We start from the raw sequence: 21,047 nt of genomic DNA, 5'->3' as shown, positions 1-21,047 counted from the left end.
AGCACTGGGAGCCAGTTGGTCTCCGTTCAACTGTTTAACCACCGGCCATGTTTGCCAACCCCCGAACTACAGCATGAAATAAAGGAAGTCGAAAAGACTAGCTTTGATTGGTGCCTGCCTTTAAAATTTTCATTTTATTTTTTAATCCAACAGCTGCTCCATTTTCCTTATAGAAAACCATGGTGGTTGGGAAAAAATCCAGAAAGAAATTTTGCAAAAAGACATTGGTGGGATTTCTCAGGCCATCCATCCTGTTTTCCCTCCCCCTCATCCCTTATGGATAAACACTCATAGAAGGCTTAAAAAAATATCTTTCCAGATACACAAAAACTGACTCCCAGATCTCTATGGATGCACTTGAATATGAATACATAATCTTATTACCTGCACCATGTACACAGAAAGAAACAAACTCATACGTGCATATGTGTTTCTAATACACACAATGATCTAGGACGGAGCTGCTCTTCTCTTAGCTTTTTCACTTATCAGTACATCCTGAAGAACTCTCCGTATCAGTACAGATGCTTTTGGTTACACTGTATTCTGTTGTACGGAAGGTACTGTAGTTCTTATTGTATATCACTAGTCCTTTATTGATGGACCACTGAGTTGTTTGCAACCTTGGAATATTTTTGAAAAAGTAGCAAAATGAATAAACTCATACAAATGTCATTTCATGCATATCTACCTATAGGATACATTCCCAGAGAGGGAGCTGTACAGTCAAAGAGGAAATGTATCTATAATTCTGACAGGTTTTTGCCAAACTGCTCTTCTCGCTGGAGATTGTGCTGTTCTGCAGGGACAGCTTCTGGCTCACGCTATACTCCAGCCTCTTGCGTCTCCTGCTCTTTGATGCGGGAGTCACTTAAATGAGATAGCCTGGCGGCATGAGTGTTCCCTTTAGGTAAACTGCCATGAAAGCACTTTGAAAAGAGAGCCTCACCATCCTTTTTTAGAACACATGCCTTCAGGGCAACTTTGCTGTTTGTCTTCTTAGACTGGCCTGTGTATCCAGAGCTATTCCAGGTGAGAGAAGAGTTTTGAATGGATTGGTCATTTGGGGACACATTTACATTAACTCCTTTCCCGAATAGAAAGAACATTCATTGTTCCTCAGTGAGCCTCCCGGCTACTTCCCTTATTGAAATCATTGCATTTTGCAGCTGAAAGGATAAGAGTCATCTAATCTGATGCTCCCACCCCCCTCCTCCCATTTTACAGGTGAGGAAATTGATGGTTAGAGAGATCCTGTGAGGGGCCCAAGGCTACATCCTCCTGTCCTTAGTGAGGTCAGGGCTGGGATGAGAACCACATCTCCTCCCCCGCAGCATGACTCCTAGAGGCTTGGTCCCATCAGCTTGGCTACCAAGTGGATCTGCCAGGTCATGCTGCTCACCTGGCTGGCGCACCCCTCCCCGAGCTGAGCATTGGTCTGGTCCTGCCCTCAAGCTGGGGCAGCTCTGGTATAAGCTGCTGCCCAGTGCTCCCTTTGAGATCGAGTTGAAGCTAAGCTCCAGCTGGGACCACATCCTTGCTCAGCTTCTACCCCGGCCCTATCCTGCGTCTCTCCCTGTCTCCTAAGAGCACTCCCCATCTCAGACTCTGCTTCCAGGGAAGCCCACCTGAGACTGGGACTTACTTGAAACAACTAATATGCTGCCCTAAGATGCAGCTACACAGAAAGAGGCTCAGTAGCCTTTGTTGGAAAAAGGATTGTTTAATCTGACTCTGCTTATTGCTTGTCAAATAGCTCTTGAATATACTCAGGTAATGTTAAGAGGAAACCATGAAGTCCCCTCCCTCAATTTTTAATATTATTGTTGAATTATCAGGCTTACACTCACCTTGTAGACTAAACTGTATCAGATCTTTCCTGTAGCTGGCTATCATGTCTTTGGAGTCTGATCAGGGTTAATCTGAATTCACAAAGTGATGCACCAGGTTATAAAAGGGCCTCTCTGACCCCTGTTTGGCTTCTTGAGTCTGACCTGTTTTTATCCACAGCTCTTACTCACAGCCTTCTATTCAGTTTGCCCAAATGCTTCAGATGAGCCCCAGCTTTATTTCTATGAACGCACTGATAGGGAACAGGTTTCCAGAGCAGAGATGCTACTGTCAGAAGCTCTCCACCGGGAATGCGGTGCATTACGCTCACTGACACGAAAGCCCAGGTGAATGGGACGTTTGCCTGGAGGGTGTTACTTCCCAGTGATGCTCAGCAAACTTCATGATTCCAACGTGGATCTTTTGGAGACAAAGTTTACTTGATATCTTACACACACACACACACACACACACACACACACACACGGAACGACAAGTAAATGGCAAACACTCCTGGCTTTGGTGAAAAGATGCCATACAGTTCCCGGAGGCCCTAAATCTTGTCCCTTTCTTTTCAAATGCTAGGTAAGTTCTGCATAAAAGGCATTAATTTCAGAACGTCACATGTACAAGGTGCAGAATATCATATAGGCTCTTTGGAGAAATCACTGACAAGGTGTTCATCTCCAGTTACACTGTAGCTGCGCCTTCAGGGAGGCACTCCTGGAGGAAACCACTCACCAACTCCCAAGTACCACCCCGGGTGCCGGCGGGTGCCTCTGGGGGTCACAGCCTTTCACCTCGCTCCTGCTCCCTCCTGTCAGCCCTCTGTCACCTGTGAGTCTGAATGTGGGGTTAGGCTTTGTGGGTTCAGTGAGACATAGAAGACTTCCTGCAGTATTGAACCAGACTTTGGGGGCATGAGGCAGCATACCAAGTCTGAACAAACTGACAAAGACAGACAGTGCAGACACTGGCACAGGTAAGCACCATTTGTGCCTCACTAGCATGGAGCCAAGATGCACCTGCAACGACGCTGTTAATACTGGCGAAGGTGGGAGAGGCTGCAGCAAAACCACTAGCCCCCAGACCAACTCAGACTGCCACATCCCCTGCAGCTGGATATATGATGCTGAGAAATCTAGACTCCTACTGAAGTGACACATTAAGAACCTCAGGATAGGATCGACGGCTTCATGGGGAAGCTGGATGCAGACTACAGATTTGTTTTGGTCTCCATCCCTCATTCTCCAGTCAAGACAGAGCTGCAAAGAGAGCAAAAGCAACTTGCATTCGACTTTACTTCCCAGCAGGGATATGCAGGCAAGAAACTGCCTTTGCAAGGCTGGATTCTGGTGTTCTCTGTAAGAAGAGCAGCTCATTGGTGCGCATTTGTGTTTTTCCTTTTGGATCAGAGCTCCTATTATCACCTTGAGATATCGATGTTTTGTTACTCCCACTTCCTTGAATTATTGAATTTTTGGTGGGCGAGATCAAAATAGAACATAGCTTCACAGAGGGTTCACCAGTCACAAGGAATTATGTTCGTTCTCCAACTGTGCTTGCAGCATAGCGTGTGCTCCTGGGCACGGGACCAGTGGTATTGCCACAAGCAAATCACATCATAATAGGAAGCTGACCCTTAAATAATGCTTTACAGCATTTCTGCATATAGGACCTCACTGCATCGTCACTGCAGCCCTGCGGATAAAGAATGATGTAACTAAGGTTCTGTGGTGCCACTGGATGGGGAGGTGCCGGAGCTTCCACCGCCCGGAGCTGGGCGGAGGACAACCTACGTTGCCCCGTCAGCATCCTCTTACTGCTGTTGGAGGTGGGGGTCATGCAGGCAGATACTCCTACGGCTCCTCCTTGAGTAGGCAGTGCTGATTTTTAAAAACTCTTTTGGGGACCACAAAACAAAAGCTCTCCTGGGAAGGAGAGCGCAGCAGTAGGTCATTTTTGGAGTGCTTTCCTAGTTCCTGTTTGTATTAGACAGTGTGCGTGTTTCATGATGTTAAAATGCGTATAGCTTCAAGTGGAATTATGAGAAAGAGGCTTTACCTAACAACAGAATGTCATGGCAAAGATTAATAAATTCACAAACGCTGCAAAGAAAAGGACTATTTTCTGTCCCTGGCACTGAGCACAGATACCAACTTCAAAAAAAAAAAAAAAAAAAAAAAGAGGGTTTCGAAGAGATTTCTAGTTTCTGAGACAATGAGAGGAGCAGTCTTTTCTAATTTTTTCTTACCTCAGCGAGTACTAAGCAGATAATCCAGATTCTGGGAGAACCATGAACCATGAAATGCTAGCATGTGAGGATTTTGGTCTAACGACCCCATCTCTGATTACAAGAAGCAACAGCAGGGAAGTAAGGAGGAGGTGAGGGACAGAATGTCCTGTGGTTCTCGGAAGGGCTTATCTTCACTGAGAACCAGAATCTTAATAGGAAAAAATAGTAATTAAAAAAGACAACTGAAATAGTAGCATTTCCAATTTTGTAACCCGAAAATGAAATTTTTCGCTTCTTTTTCTTTATGTCAGTTAAAAACAAAAACACCTCACATAAACAGCTTTTTAAATGGTTATTGGAACTGCTATTTAGGTAGCATTTAGGGTGTTTTCACTATGTGTGATCTCCGGAAAGCAGTAGGAGGTAAGCAAGTTTGCTATTTCCCATTTTTCAGGTGGGGAAACTCAGGCTCAGAAAGCTTACACGACGCGTGCACGATGCCCCAGCCAGTGGGGTTTCCTGGTGCCCAAGCCCGTGTTCTAACGCCTCTGCTGCTGCCCCAGAAGGAGCGTAATGACCCGTCCACGTGGGACGTGCAGGATGACGGTGTTGTCGCAAGTGACTTCACCACTCGAGGGCAGGGACCGCTCGTGATGACATGTGACTAGAGATGACGATGGATTTGTTTGCTAAAAGAGGGGCTGAAGGTGGTGCATGCTTATCACATGACTTGAAAATGAAACTCAAGTTTTACTGGTAAACCTGTAAGTGAAGTTTTGAAATTCCTCGGATCTTCAGAAGGGAATATTGGAAAATGGAAACACAGCTACATTTTATCAGCAGGGAGAAGGGAAATAGGTCCTTGAGAAATGTTTTGAGTGTTTACAGTTCTTTTCTAAAGCATGTTTTCACTTAAAGTAATGGGCAATTTGAAAAAAAAAAAGTAGGGGGAGTGGTATGTAATTTAGTTACACCCAAGAATTTATTTTACAGCAAGTTCCATTTCTCTTTCACCGAAGACTACGCAATTAGAGGTCTGCTTGCTGTGGAAGTACTTGTATAATTGGGTAAACAGGGAGGAAAAAAATATAGGGGATGCTAGGCTAGCCTTTCCCCCATCTTATTAAATTGCAGGTTCTCAACATGAACTGCTTTAAGTAGTGGTTTACAGACCCAGTTCTCTAGGAGGAATGCTGTTTTTCTTCTTTTCTGTATAAATTGAAATGTTGATGTCTCTAATAAGGAATTTTAAAGAAAAGTTTTTCCCTGATGTTTTCCTATAAGTTCTTGTTCTCATCATCTCAAAAATATGTCCAACTCAACTCACTGCCCAGAGACCACGGAGGAAACACTTTGGTCTTGGCTCCATGTGTACCAGATGAGGCTCATTTGTAGTGAGGAGAATTTTTAAGATTTACTCTCTTAGCAACTTTCAAATGTGCAATACAGTATCATTAAGTATAGTCTCCATGCTGGACACTATGTCCCCATGACATTTACCTTATAACTGGAAGTTTGAACCTTTTGATCTTACCTCCCTCCTGTGGCAACAGCCAGTCTGTTCTCTGTACCTATGAATTTGTTTGTTTTTTGATTCTGTATATAATAAGATCATACAGTATCTGTCTTTCTCTGTCTGGCTTATTTCACCTAGCACAATGTCCTCAAGTCCATCCTGGTTGCCAATGGCAAGATTTTCTTCTCTTTGATGGCTGAATAATACTTCATTGCGTGTATGTGCCACATCTCCTTTATCCATTGATCCTACCCATGCACGCTAACTCTACAAAAACACTTAAAAAATGCCCAGTCCTGTGCCTCAGATATATTTTGCCTTCTCTTTTCTTGCATTTCAGTAGGTGTTCAAGTGTTTCTATCAAAGAAAAGTATTTGTTGAGCTCCTGCCAGGCACAGCAGCAGACAGTGTACTGTTTCACAGATACCTCATTATTCTATGCTGACACCACAAGGCAGACTTTACTATCCTCCATTTATAAGTGAGAAGATGAAGGCTCTGAACTTTACTGCCTTAAAAAGAGAGAAAAGGCATATTGATGGTTAAAAATAGTTCTGATGTCTGTCCACTTCTGCATCATCGTATCAAACTGTCTGTGGTAGGTTAGTGGCAACTGTGACCTCACATTTTTCACTCTTCCCTGCATTTCCATCCCTTGCAACGTCGCTTGGCAGATCCTCTCACCCAGAGGTGAGTATTTTTCCGCACCCTTGAAGCCAGGCCAGTCTTGTGACTTGCTTCAGCTGACAGAATAAGGCAGAGGTGCTGGTGTGCCATTCCTGAGGCTTCAAGAACCTTGCAGGCTTCCACCTTCTGCCTTGGCCCCTGCCCCTGCCATGAGGACAAGTCAGAGCGAGGCTGCTTGAGGATGAGCGACCACGTGGAGCAGAGTTCCACTCATCCAGAGAGGCTATCCTGGCCCAGGCAGGCCCTGGCTGACCAGGCAGCTGACCAGTTAAGAGTTCTGTCAAAGGAACAGAACCAGCAGGATCTAATGAATCTTTCTTCCATCAGAGATTTGCTACAAGGAACTGGCTTACCCAGTTGTGGGAACTGGTTAGGCAAGTCTGAAATCTACAGGACAGGTTGGCAGGCTGGAAACTCCAGGGCAGAAGATGACACGGGAGACCATAGACAGAATTTCCTCTTCCTTCTGGAAACCTCAGTTTTGCTCTTAAGGCCTTTCAACTGATTGGATGAGGCCCACCCATATTATCAAGGATAATCTCACTATCTGTGGGCATGTAAACTGGTGTAGCCACTATAGAAGACAGTATGGAGGTTCCTCAAAAAATTAAAAATAGAATTATCATATGATCCAGCAATTCCATTTCTGAGTTTTTATACAGAGGAAATGAAAATACTATCTCAGAAAGATATCTGTCCTCCCATGTTTAATGCAGTGTTATTCACAGTAGCTAAGACATGGAAGCAATCTAAATGCCCATCAACAGATGACTATATAAAGAAAATGTGGTGTATATATATATATATATATATATATATATATATATATATATACACAATAGAATATTATTTAGTCATAAAAAGAAGGAAATCTTGCCATTTGTGACAACATGGATACAGAGAACAGAATGGTGGTTGCCAGAGGTGAGGGCAGTGGTGGGCAAAATGGGTGAAGATGGCTAACAGGTACTAACTTCCAGTTCTAAGATACATAAGCCCTAGGGATATAATGTACAGCATGGTGACTATAGTTAATAATACCATATTGTATCTTTTATTTATTTAAAAATTTTTATTTAAAATTTTAATTAAATTTAAATTTAATTTAATTTAAAATTTATTTAAAAATTTAAAGGTTTCTTTTTAATATTTTATCTATTTATTATCATATTATTTAATTATTTTTTATTTTGGCAGGAGGTGGGGGAGGTAATCAGGTTTATTTATTTTTAGAGGAGGTGCTGGGGATTGAACCCAGGACCTCATGCATGTTAAGCATGTGCTCTACCACTTGAGCTATACCCTCCGCCTGTATTGTATCTTTGACAGACTGCTAAGAGAGTAGATTTTAAAAGGTATCACAAGAAAAAACATTGTAATTATGTGTGTTGATAACTAGACTTATTGTGGTGATCATTTTGCAATATATACACATATCAAATTATGTTGTATACCTAAAACTAACACAATATGCCAATTATGTCTCAATTAAAAAAAGATAATCTCTTTTACATCAAGTCCGATTGTACACGTTACTGTATCTACGTCTACCGATTGCAGATGTTAACCATATCTACAAAGTACCTTCACGGTAAGGCCTAGATGGGTGTTTGATTACATAACTGGGAACTATATAGCCCAGCCAAATTAACACATAAATGTGACCTTCACACTGTGGATGTGTGAGTGAGCCCAGCTGAGCCCAGCCTTGATCAGTGGATCTGCTCAGCCAACACTGGTGTCTCAAGAGAAATAATAAGGAGATGTTGTTTTAAGTTCTGGGCAGCTTCACAGCAGCAGATCACTGATACACAGCACCTTTTATTTTGAAACAATATTTGGAAATCTTCCAATCCAAGGACTCTGCCCTGTCTCTTTGGGCTCTCTGTTATAATTTACCCAAGACAATGCAGAGCAGAGTTAACAGGTTGGATTCTAGAGTGACCCAGCTGTGGGCCTCCTGGAATATGTTGTACTTTATATTGTCTCTTTGTTTTGTACAAAGTTCCACAGGAGGAAAAGAGAAAGATTTGATTATCTTTTGAAAAACCTTTGACAAAGAGTATTTGGGGAACACTTAAAAGACACGATGACATCTTACTGGAAAAGCACACATCCAGCTCACCACCAAAAAGCAAACAGATGCAGGAGTCCACGAAGCCGGACTGCTCTTTTCTGTTGCTCAAAGTCCCTCATACAGAATGCTGTACAGAAAAGATAAACGACTGCCAAAGAGAAATAAAGGAGGCTCAGCTGATAAGCCTACAAGAGGAGTTAACCCTTAAAAGCTGGGACATTCAAAACGAAGGGCTGAATGTCTCCTGCTGAGAGAAGGCAGCCCTCTCTCTGTGGCTGCAAATGCAAGGTGGCCTGCCTGTGAGACAGGGTTGCCATGTACGGTTCCATAGTTGTGCACTGCGCAAATATTCTTGGCTGGGGGCCGAATCCACTCACCAACCCGTGCACCCCCAAGAATGTGTGTGTCTAGTAAGGGAGGCTTTTACTAATTCTCACAAAGGCACTGCATGGACTAGCAGTGGTCTGCCTTGAGTTGCAGTTCGATCAACTTTTTTTCCCCATCAAATACTCAGAATAGAAAATGAAGAAACTATGGGAGGAAAAAGCAAACGAGAGTTTTACAGCTTTTGCAAATGCCACTATCGTGGTGTCCGTCAGACGGCACTCCCTCCACCACCTCCTGCCCTCAGCTGTTCTGGGTAAACACGCACTGTACTTACAATCCCGTGCCTGCCGTCCCTACACGGCCCCAGGCCAGGCCTCCAGCCCAGATCTGACCCAGTCCCAGTAATTTAAGCCCCGCTTCCGCTGCTGCTCTCTGCCTCCCATCCTGATTCACAATATAGGAACCACCATTCCTTCCCTACTTACACAATGACACTGTTTTGAGAATCAGATGAAGAGGAAGCCAGGGTGCACAGTGTGCTACTTGCGGTGACCCCGCTCCGCCTTGGGAGAGGGGCAGGACTTGTCTGCTTGGACACATCTTGTGAGCTCAGAATGGTCTCCTTCCCCTGAAGTTGCAAGACATGGAACTTTAAAGGACAATGAGGATGCTTTAAAGGCTGGAATCAGTCCTTCTCATCATTGCCTCTTCATGTCTTTACTGCATATGTACTAAAATGAAAGAAGTAAAAGCCCTAAAGGGGGCTAAAAATGGAGGAGATGGTGCCATGGACCTGACACATTGGTATCTATTTTAGAAAAGAAAAAATCAGGTAAGAAGTTACCATATGAAATGGGTGATGTGATAAACCTCCAGTTAAAAAGCACAAACTCCCAGTTATGAGGTAAGTAAGTCCTGGGATGTACAGCATGGTGACTATAGTTAGCACTGTACTGTATTGCATATGTGAAAGTTACCATGGGAGTAGTTCTTAAACGTTCCCATCATGAGAAAAAATATTTGTAACTGTGTGGTGGTGGATGTTAACTAGACTTATTGTGTGGATCATTTTGCAAGATACACAGATATGGAATCATTATGTTATACACCTAACACGAGCATAATATGTGTCAGTCACATCTCAATTAAAAAAAGAAATTACTATATGAGAACTGGGTGATCCATACAATAATTATTTTATGCTGAAAGCAATGTTTACTTTCAAACATTAGCTTCCCAGAAACACTTATAAGTTGTCAGCCTCCTCCTTCCCAAGTGTTGCCCCCGGTCTGAGTCCACCCGCTACCGAGCTCTGTGCACAAGAGACTGCAGGCTGGAAAGAGGGATACTCAATGCGTGGATAGGTTCAAGGAAGTCTGCACGGGAGGACTCAGGACCCCCCCCCCCTTTACAAGAAGGGAAACTGAGGCCTGGGGGTAGGGGTGACGCAAATGTCAGTGTCACACCTCTGCACGTGAGAACCAGAGGATCAGGTACAAAGACCCAGTGAGCTTTTCTCTAAGAATGGACAAACGAGGAGCCCTGACGTTCTTTTCTACGCAGGAGGACACCAGCACAGATTCCAGGAGTTACTGTTCGTGATATGTCCACACACGTCCACATCTGAGTTAATCTGGTCCCACAGAACCCACTGAACTTTCTCTAGATTTCAGTGCCTCATATTTGTGCAGTAGCTTACACAATGGGTTTTTCCCTAAGTCCTGCCATGCAGTGTGCAATGCTAGGAAAGGCCCTGGATTCCTAGGGACTGGGTTTGAGTCCAAACTGCTGGGTGCTCTCGGTCACGTCATTGAGGCCGACATTCAACACCGAGGCCTGCTCTCCCGGGCGCTGGCCTGGGCCAGCGAACACACAGTGGTCACTGTGCTCAGGAGCTGCGTGCCTAGTTGGGGAGACACATTAATTAGGTAATCATATAAGAAAATGTGTATTAAATATGGATTATATCAAACACAGGGTGTTAGGAAAATTAAAACAGGAGCCCTGGTGTGCACTGGGGTCAGGGAGTGGACTCTAAGTTGACCAAGTGGGGAAGGAAGGGGAGGGTGGGCGGGGAAAGACAAGTCTGTCCCAGGAAGAGCCCTCAGCTGCTGCAAAGGCCCGAAGGAGGTGCAGCCCGCACCCCAGAGGAGCTGAGGGAGGCCGGCTTGGGCACAGAGCCGGGAGGGCACGAGGGAGGCTGGGGCGCTGAGGCCTCCGGCAGGGCCTCCAGGCCACGGTGAGGACTCAGGTTTTGCTCCAGGAGCAAAGGGCAGGAAGGCATGGAGGCCTGGAAGCTGGGAAGTGACGTGATCAGTTCTGTGTTTTCCTAAAGCTCATTCCCTGAATCATGGATTGGAGGCGTCCTGTCTAAAGCCGAAAGAACCATGTCCACCCCGGAGGGTGGTGGCTGAGAGGAAATACGACGCCGACTGAAAGTTTTGTAAATAGTAAATCATCATACAAATCTCAGGTGTTATTATTATAGCCTCTGTTTCTTAGGCTATCAAGGCAGGAGTTATTTTTTAATGTCTTCCAAAAGCCACATTCCCTGTCTAAGGTGCGAAGCTAAACCTGGGGTCAAATCCAGTGCTAGACCCACCTACTCTTCACATCTGCTCTTTCCATATGGGCTCCACTCCACTACCTTAAAAATCAGAATCTATCCAAGCGTCCTTTGGTGGAAGCCGGATGTAGGCAAACATTCCCACAGGATGTTCCAAGACGAAATCTGGAGCTTGTGTTCCCAACCACGATGACGGCAGCCTAGCACCTGGCTTGGTGGGGAGGGATGAACAGGACACGCTGCTGGAAATGCAAAGTGAAGTTCAAAGTCTTAGGTCAGCCTAGGGAGAATAACTCACCAAACACACTGCCTTCTTTCTTTCCTTCTTTTAAAAAAAAGAATGTTCAGCTCAAGAACCACCACAGTGCATGTTTCTTCATTTTTTTTTCCCACTTAATTGAGCAGTTGCCACAGCAACTCAGGAACAGACTACTCACTGCCTTCGATGAATTGCAGAGACACAGTTTTCATCTACTGTAAGTGGCAGTGAGCTTTTCAAAAAGGGAATCTTGAGCGGTTGCTTTTTCTCCCCTGGCCTGATATCTGTATTCTCTCCACGGGACCCTGAAGTGGCAGCACTTCGCTTTCATGAATGAGAAAAATGTGTCCTGGGGAGAGAGGGCTTGGAAATTTCAGCAGGAGTCAGACCAGCCAGCCAGTCAACAACACCCCCCCAGGCTCGTCCATGCCTCTGTCTGCCCCACATGCCCTCCTGGCTGTTCCTCTGTGCGCACTGCTGTTTCCAGCCTCTGTCTTCAGCCTATTGCCTTTCCCTAGAATGCTCTGTCTAGCTACCTACAACCCCTCTCGTTGGAAGACCCATTTTAAGACTGAACTCAAGAACCTCTCTCCTCCCTCCCGTTGGGATGGATCTCCTTCTCCCAGGTGCTCCAGTGCAGGCTGCATCTCTGTGAAAGTGCACACCACATCACACTCCGTCCTACATTAGAATTAGTTGCGTATGTCATTCACCTTCCACAGTGCCTTGAACATAGAAGCCAGAGTAAGTGGCTCTCTCCTCGTTGACTCACAGCGTTTCCATAGTTTCTCAACAGAATGTGCATCTATTGGACTCTGTGCGCATCCTGCCCCTAAAATGTTATCCTGACCACAGGTGACTGGATCAAGAGTGCACCTGAACCAAGTTTGGACAATTACCATCCTTCCTGAGGAATTTAGACTGAGACGACTGGCCTCAGTGTTGGCTGGACCAGTTGGTAGACCGCTATGTAAAGAGGTCTGCAAAGAGAGAAAAAGAAGGAACTGCATACAATGGAGGGAAATTCTTAACGGCCTTTCGGCACCTACTTTAGCATTGTTCCTAATGCTCAGGTGCATTTTCTTTGGATTTGTGACAGGTCCCCAAAGCTTTATAATAAGTTTACTTTTTTTTTTTTTTTTTTGGCTGAAGCTAATTTAAACAGATTTTTGTGACTTGCAACCAAAAAAATCTTAGCTAAGATACTTACATAATGAGGATATGCTTTTGTAACATGATTGTCTTTCCCACAAGACTGAGATCTTTGAAGGTAAGGACTAAGAAAATCTTAATTAGGTTTTGTAACCCCAGAATCCGTCATCGGGCCTGACATGTAGTAGGTGTTCAAAATGTAGTTGTTGAATCAACACATCAACATTTTCTTGACTCAGATGGGATGCTGTACAAAAACCATAAAGCATTAAGTCAATGTGAGCCTAACTTATTACCAGACTAACTCTGCTGAGCTCTGCCCACTTACTCCTCTCCAGAGGAGACAGGGAGTGTTTTGGGGACTTCTCAATTGTTCAGAAGTCAGACAGGGAGAAAGGGTGCTAGTTAGTGGGTCCCCCCAAATATTAGGAGAGAAAAAGAAGGTCCTCCCTCCAACACCCTCCTATAATTTTTTGGAAATGGTTCATTAATTCACACCCAACTAATCCGTATTTATTATAACCCCACAGGATTATCCATTAGGATCTGAATTCTTTGCAAGCCATAAAAAAAGGATTTGATGCTAGGATGCAAATAAGGCAGCAGGAACACAAAGTAGTCAAGAGAGCAAATTTTCAGATAAATTGAAGCATGGTAGAAGTTCTAGTTTACACAGAATTGATACAAATTACTTTTCTGCCATAAAGCAGGGTACAAGTTTTTTTTTTTTTTTAAATATATAGACACACACACACACACACCTATGTACATATATTCTTCCTCCTTAAGGGAGGCACTGGGAATTGAACCCAGGATCTCATGCACGTCAAGCACTCACTCTACCACTGAGCTATACTCCCCACCCCAAGATATTAATAATAATATTCTTAGCCTATCTCAAGAATATTGTCAGCAAACCCAGTTTTATTATTTTAAGGCATAGAGACCTACAAGATTCCCAAACTATTGTGTTTTATGCAACTACTCAAACATAGTGAGGAAGCACATCGATTAATATTGAAAGAGATTTACAACATAGTATTATGTGAATAAATAGGCAACTAAAGAGTAGAAATACTGTGACCCCATTTTTATAGAAACGGTTGTGTACATACAAAAATCTATTATAAAAATTAAAATGTTAACATTAAGTGGTTTACACTTGGGTGCTTGGTTACAGGTGTTCTCCTTTTAAATATCTACATTCAATAATTTCTATAAAATGAATATGTATTATTCAAGTAAAAAAATAAGCAAAAAATTCAGGACTCACATATAATACTCATCCATCTATCCATCTTGTTAGTCAACAAATATTTGCTAAGTACCTACAACGCGCCAGACCAAGTTACCCCAGATCTAGGCAGTGAAGCGTTCCTTGGCTTGTTCACCTTCTTGTGTGGAAGCTGCAGTGCTAAAGTTAATAATGTGGATAATATACACCATCTGCTCTCTTCTCTACAACTTTTTGATAGGATAAGAGTTTGGAAAGGAAAGACAGGAAGTATTCTTAAAAAGTAGAGAGTCAGAAATGCTTTCCAAAGACCACCGTTTGTCCTTCTATAAAGAAAACTTTCTGTTCTTCAAACAGTGCTCCTAGAACATTTTGATTGACCCTCTGGATCATTTTAAAACAACTTGAAATGTAGAATGGTAGGATTCGCAAATTAACTTCCACAAGAGAATGGATATTATGCTTTTTTTCATTTTCACTGAGGCTCATGTATGTGAGCAAACACATTTATGCTCTAATCTGAGTTTGGTAACAAATCCCTGTTTAAAGGAAGGAGGAGTGGGTCTCCAAGCAAACATCCATTCTTTCTTTGTCTTGCTTTGTATGTTTCCTGTGACATTTACTATTATTTTAATGCTCTTCATTTGATCCACGTTTTGCAATGAAGCTAGGAACAACATAACCTCTTATTTACCCCTTTGCTTACTGTGTGTGTATGGTGACCTGTTCCATAAGGTCTGAGTCAGTTTATCAGCATCCACCAGACTCCGTCCCTGTGTTTGAAAATGTTCTTTTTTTCTGCCTTGATGACTCTTTCATTAGTGAAATTTAAATTCTTGGGCAAGATCTAGAACTGTGTCCTATCTTTCAGATACTAGATGTACCCGAAGCCGGAAGTGATCACTCTGCTCGTTTTAAGACCCTAAGATTTAGAGCCTTCACAGATTTCTCTGTATGTCAGTGTTTCTACTTGGTACTCACACTGGACTTGATAAGAGTGTAAGCTTTATTTCTTTAAAGTAGGATACATTAAATTTTTTAAAATTAGAATTTAATTAAAAATTAAAATTTTATTGATTCAAAAGTCCCATATATTTAAGCAACTATTTCCTAGTTCAAGAAACTTAAGATAAACATGCTCTTATCCCTTTCAGCTATCAGCCTTCTTAGCCAGTGGCAATGGGTCTCACCCCAGATGCACATTAGAATCAGCTGCAGAGCTTTTAAAACCTAGTTTTGCCTGGCTTCACTTTCCATAGTGAAGAGCTGCAGGTAGAAAGAGGTGTTATCTATGCAACCTGACTGTGCCTGACAATGATTTTTTTCCTTGTCAATACATATTAATTTCCTGCTGTGCTATTTAATTCTCAGAGTAATTAAAAGCTGATGAAAATCAAGATGATTAGAAATCCCTAGAAATAAAGCTAGTCAGACATGTGATGAAGAAGTAACCGTGTCTTATTTTCTGCTATTGGTTCATTACAAAAACAAATATATATAAGAGAATGCTATGCTTTAGGAGTAATACTGTCCAAGAAAGAGTGTGGTGAGAGTGAGAACTGAGGGGAGGGGAATAGACCAAGACTGCCTTCCCCAGCCAGGGGAGTGGGAATATCCCAGCATGGAAGGGACTGGCAGTTTGTGAATGGAGGAGATCTGACCCCACTCCCATGCCAACAGTCCCAGGAAATGCCAAGACCAGTAGTGGGGTTGGCAGGTGGATGGCTGAGCTCTCAGCTGCCCCTGTGGTCCAGATGGTCCCACTAGCATGCATGCTGTGAGGGGGGCAGTCCACTTTTGAGTGGATCACCTAGGCTTGAACAGTAGGCATCTCAGGTTGACCATAAAGAGCTGAAGACCAGAAGCCCCTTCCTCAAACTTCTTAGACCAGGTAAATCTTCTCAGACTGTAGTAAGACCCCGGAGGAGAGAAAGAAGGGGCTCCCCATACCATGACTGAGAACGAAATTTCCATTTTCTACAGGGAGAGAGGCCCTGATTTAGAAAAATACAGAAATGTTACATGGAAGCAGTCTACACACCTTACCTAACTACTGGACCATTGTTCCTAAAAATGTTTCTAATTTAGAGTGAAATGTGTATTTCAGGTGTAGCCTTACCGGGCTTACACAGTTTTTTACTGGTAGAATTGCAGAAAGTGATAGAATTGCATGAGTCTAATTATTTTTGGCATATAATTATTACATTTAAATATTTAAAAGGGTAAGTTTAGTGAGAGCAACTTAGAAATGTGTGCTAAAGTTGAAGATGCCCAAACCCACGGAAAGACTGACTGGCCCCACATCACTTGCGAGGAAGCTGATGTCCAGAGGAGCGTGCTGACCTCCCAACTTCCTGTTCACCCCAGGAAAGATCTGGAAGAGGAAGAGGTTTATCAGAGGCAAGGGCCAGCCCCTTTCCATGTTCTCCCCTGCTGTCTGTTATAGAGAAATCCTTACACAGTTGAATAAGAAAGTGCCAGGAAGTTCACTGCACCAAATTTACAAAATCAAGAATCAGAAACAACCTAAATGCTCATTATTAGAAGAACGGGTAACTAAATTGTGTTTTGGTCTTACACTGGGATGTTACATGGCAGTAAAAACGAGTGACGCAGAGTTACATCATCTGCATAGATTGAGAAGGATATGCACAATATGGGGCAATTTTTACAGGGCTGGAAACATGAAAAAAACACCCTACGTTGCTTGCAAACAACACAGTCTATTTTACATACAATAAATACTTATTGAATACCTAACCTGTGCCAGTGGCTGTGCTAGATAATGGTGATACAGCAGCAAAGAAAGCAAAGTGCCTGCTTTCCTGAAACCTACATTCTAGTGACCCAGCTGCATAGAGAGCAGAAATATAAAGACAGACGTGGGACTGGTAAACACTGAATTCAGATCAGTAGACACCCCCGGAAAGGGAAAGGGGAATGTGATTGGGGGCCACAGAGGGTTTCAATTATGTGCAATGTTTCATTCCTAAGCTGTTCAGTGGGTAAATAGTGTTTGTTATAATCATTCTCTATAGCTTTTGGTCTGTCCTATATATCTTACAGAATCGATTTACTTTTGTTTCTTAGTTTCGCTTCTACAAATTTCTTTCATGCCTGTAAGAACACAATTTCCTCCACTGATAAAAGAGAGGTCAAATGAAACACAAGAAGATTAATGGAGATGTTCTGGGAACTAGCTGTAAGTATTTAAGAAAGCCTGTGTGTTTCGAAATGACGAGAACTAGGGCATTTTTCTAGAGAAAGGAAGAAGGGCATGAAGCACAAGTAAACAGCCAGGCGCAAAGAAACGCAGATGCTGCTTACGAAACACAAGACTGATGTGAACCTAACTTGTCTGCAAGGACAAGCTTGGGAAGGGATTTGCTGCGTGTCCTAGAGGCTTCCCTGAGCCTGGCCACGAGGCTGGCTGGCATCTGGGAAGACTGGCTTATTGGTCAATGGACTGCAGGTAGTTTAGTATTAGTGTATGCTCTGCATCCTAAGTCATGTGGGACTAAACTGGACCCAGTTCGACAGCTCTTACTTCAAAAAAAATTAGATAAACAGCCTCACCAATAATTTTTTTTCTCTTTAGAATCCTCTTGTCCCCCATCAACAATGCTTGCTTTATTACTGAAGTATATCTGAATAAAAAGAAGAGGAAAATTGTAATAGTACCCTTAATATCCTTTGACCCTGAAATCCTGGTATTAGTAACCTCTCCTAGAATAATAATCAGAGATTTGGGCAGAGCTGATGTGCAATGACATGCCAGGGCACATTGTTTATAACAGTGAAAAGACGAAAAATAAGTGCCCTGCAGTGGGCAATGATGAAAATAAATACAGTCTTATAGAATTATATTTTATACTGTCATTAAAAATGTGTTTACAAAAGTTATTTAGTAACATGGGAAAGTCTGTATTATTAAATGAAAATTTTTGATTAAAACTTTATTAAGTATCTATTAATCAATGAAATACTCAAAAATGTTAATGTTAATTTCCTTTTTTATATTCACTGTAACTTTCCAAACTTTCCCTGGCAGGTAGTTTTGCTTTTATAAATAAGAAAAAAGTTGGTAAGTTTAAGAAAACACAAGGAAATGGAAGCATATTAAGCATCGAAGGAGAAGCAATCGCTGACTTGACATTTTTTAACAACCTTAGACTTCTGTTTAGATGGCTTGCTCATTTTACAAGCCTGTGAAATTAACTCCTGTGATTGCAAATACTAGGATAAAATACAAGCTAGTTTGTGTGTGTGTGTGTGTGTGTGTGTGTGTGAGGTGAGGTTTTTCTAGGGGTTGTTATTATAGATTCTGGGGCAGCAGCATGGCTTAGTGGAAAGAGATGCACTTGGAGTGAACACATCATTAGTTGTGTGACCTTGGGGATAACGATGCTTTCCTCCCGGGTCTGTGGTGAGGGTTAAGCCAGATCATTAGAGCTCTTGGCGCAGGATACGCACTTAATAAAAGCTGTTGACTCTGAGTTTTTTTCAAGGTTATGAATATACAGTAAAAAAAACTCCAAGTTTTAGATTGCGTTCTCTGCCAGTTTCCTCTAGACAAGATTAACTGAAAGGCAAAGTGGTTTTAAAAGGGTGTTGCTCATTTACTGTTTAGAACCAAGTGTGTTCTTCATGAGTCATCCAAACCAAAGACAAGACAAGCAAACAAAGGCGCCTCCCCACGACCATGTGGCGTGCCTCCAAAGTCCATCCCATCTGTTCCTCTCTGGGCCCACTCCCTTCTTGACCTCATGGGAAGTCCTAGCAAATTAATCAAAGAGGTAAATGGGCTCAGCTGCCCTCCTCACCCCAACACCCTTTCTTCCTTTTCATCTTGGAACTGAACGTCATTTCCTGGTTTTCCAAAGTCCTCAGCTAGACCAAGGGCCATCCTGAAGTGGAACCATAGTGTGGTGGCTAAAACTTAGTCTCAGTGATGTCAGACTGTTTGGTTTTGAGTGTTTGCCATGTTACTTAGCCTTTCTGGGCTTTAGTTCTACATCTGTAAAGTGGTTAAAAAAAAAAGTCATAAGATTGTGGCAAGGCTTAGGTATGGAAGAAACCTAAGTGCTCACATCAACAGATGAATGGATAAAGATGTGGAATACTACTCAGTCATAAAAAGAATGAAATTTTGCCATTGCAGCAATATGGATGGACTTGGGAGGGTATAATGCTGAGTGAAATAAGTCAGAGAACAATAAACACTGTATGACATCACTTATATGTGGAATCTAAAAAAATACAAGAGGGGATGGGGGGATGGCACCCTCCATGGTAAAAAATGTGTGCTTAGCATGGGTGAGGCCCTGGGTTCAATCCCCAGTACCGCCATTAAAAAAACTTTAAAAATACAACAAACTAGTGAATATAACAACAACAAAAAAGCAGACCCACAAATATAGAGAACAAACTAGTGGTTACCAGTGGGGAGGGCACGGAGGGGCAACCTAGGGGTGGGAGAGAAAAAGGTACAAGCTATTAGGTATGAAATATGTTACAAGGATATATTGTACAACATGGGGAATGCAACCACTATTTTATAATAACTATAAATGGAATATAACCTTTAAAAATTGTGAATCACGTTATTGTCCACCTGTAACTTATATAATATTGTACATCAACTGCACTTCAATAAAAAATAAAGATTGTGACAAGGCTTCATGCACATAATGTGCTCTGAATAGTGCCTGAAACATAATAAGCACTTGAGAAGTTTTAGTGATTATTGTTACTACTCTTCTTCCAGGTTCTTGCGCTAAAAATCCCTCATAAATGCAAGGCTAGAAAGCAGCCTCCTCAGTGAGGAGGTAGTGGAGGCTAGGACCTCAGGCTCTGGTGCTGGAGAGAGCGGAGTGTGCAACGTGGGGAAAGTCATTAATATCTCTTAAGTCTCAACTGAACCTTGGGGCTGGAGGTAGGGCTGTTAGGATAACTGAATAATGATTCGGGGGTTGGCACTTGATACATTTTGGCTATTACTATTGTTGTAAATGTATTGTGTATATTATCTCATTTAGTCTTCACAAAACCCCATTTTGCAAGTGAGGAAACTTTGGCGTAGAGGAGTTTGAGGTCACATGAGTAGTAATTAGCAAAACCGGGCTCAGACTCAGGCACTCGGCCCCCCAGCCCGTGGTTTTACCCACTGTGCACCCCTGTACACCACCTCTTCTACTTAGTGACAAAGAACTCATTCATGCTTCAGGGTCAATGGCCAACAATGACTTTATATGTTTCTACTCCTCCTAATAGGGTTACCTTTTAAAATAAAGCTTCTGTGATTTTTGATATTTCATAATACAGTAACTTCTACTGGTCTGAATTTAAACCTGAAAAGGAATGTGCAATTAACAATGTTCTAAGATGATGGAGGTTTTACTTAGCTGCAGTTAGCCACATCTGGTTCAATCACATAAGCTAATGATGAAAAACTGAGAGAGACCCTCTAGTGACACAGTATCACCCCCATCCCCTTTGGATTCCATATGATGGGATTTTAGGTACTGAAGCAAGATAGTGGGGGTGAATTTAGATATTTCTGAGATAACGATGGTGGGAGCTGATGTTACACACACACACACACACACACACACACACACACACACACACACACACACTTTGGCCTTTACTTAAACAGACTCAGAGAAGGAAAGGACTTTAGGAGGCATATAATTTTTCTACCCAGTACAGAAATCACTTTATGTTAAGCATCCCTGAGGAATGGCTGCCTAGAATTTATTTGAGTATCTTCAATGATGTATCCAAAGGTAACCCTAGTTAGAAAACGCCTTCCTGCATTGACCTGAATTCCAGCTCTGTAAGTTCCATCTCCGGGGCCGTAGTCTCTATTACATAGTAATACAGAAGTTTAACGCCTTCTTATTAAATGATACAGCCCCTTACAGATAACTGAATTTCCTCACTGAATGGTTAATTATTGAGCATGTCAGGTGCTGTGCCCGTGCCGGGCACACAGGTGTGAACCAGACCGCAGACCCCACCCGCCACGGCGTGAACAGGCCCACAAGAGCCTGGCTAGCCACTGCGCTCTCACGAAAATGTACTTCTCCATCTAGATATTTCTAGATCCTCCAACCACGTCTCGTCTGATAGCTTTTGGATCCCTCAACATCCTTGCAACC

At 42.7% G+C, this 21,047-nt stretch overlaps 1 protein-coding gene and 1 non-coding gene across 3 annotated transcripts in view; both read right to left on the bottom strand.

The window, feature by feature from the left end:
- AK5 (adenylate kinase 5) overlaps nt 1–21,047 on the bottom strand; it is a 213,613-nt gene that overhangs the window by 61,412 nt on the left and 131,154 nt on the right. The window lies entirely within an intron of this gene.
- On the bottom strand, nt 13,439–13,510 carry TRNAV-GAC. Its single transcript has one exon. It is a non-coding gene; the product is annotated as a tRNA-Val (tRNA).

The sequence above is a fragment of the Camelus ferus genome, chromosome 13, assembly GCF_009834535.1.
Source record: "Camelus ferus isolate YT-003-E chromosome 13, BCGSAC_Cfer_1.0, whole genome shotgun sequence".
Taxonomy (NCBI): Eukaryota; Metazoa; Chordata; class Mammalia; order Artiodactyla; family Camelidae; genus Camelus; species Camelus ferus.
The sequence above is the reverse complement of the archived record's forward strand: the minus strand, read 5'-3'. Positions and strand labels throughout refer to the sequence as shown.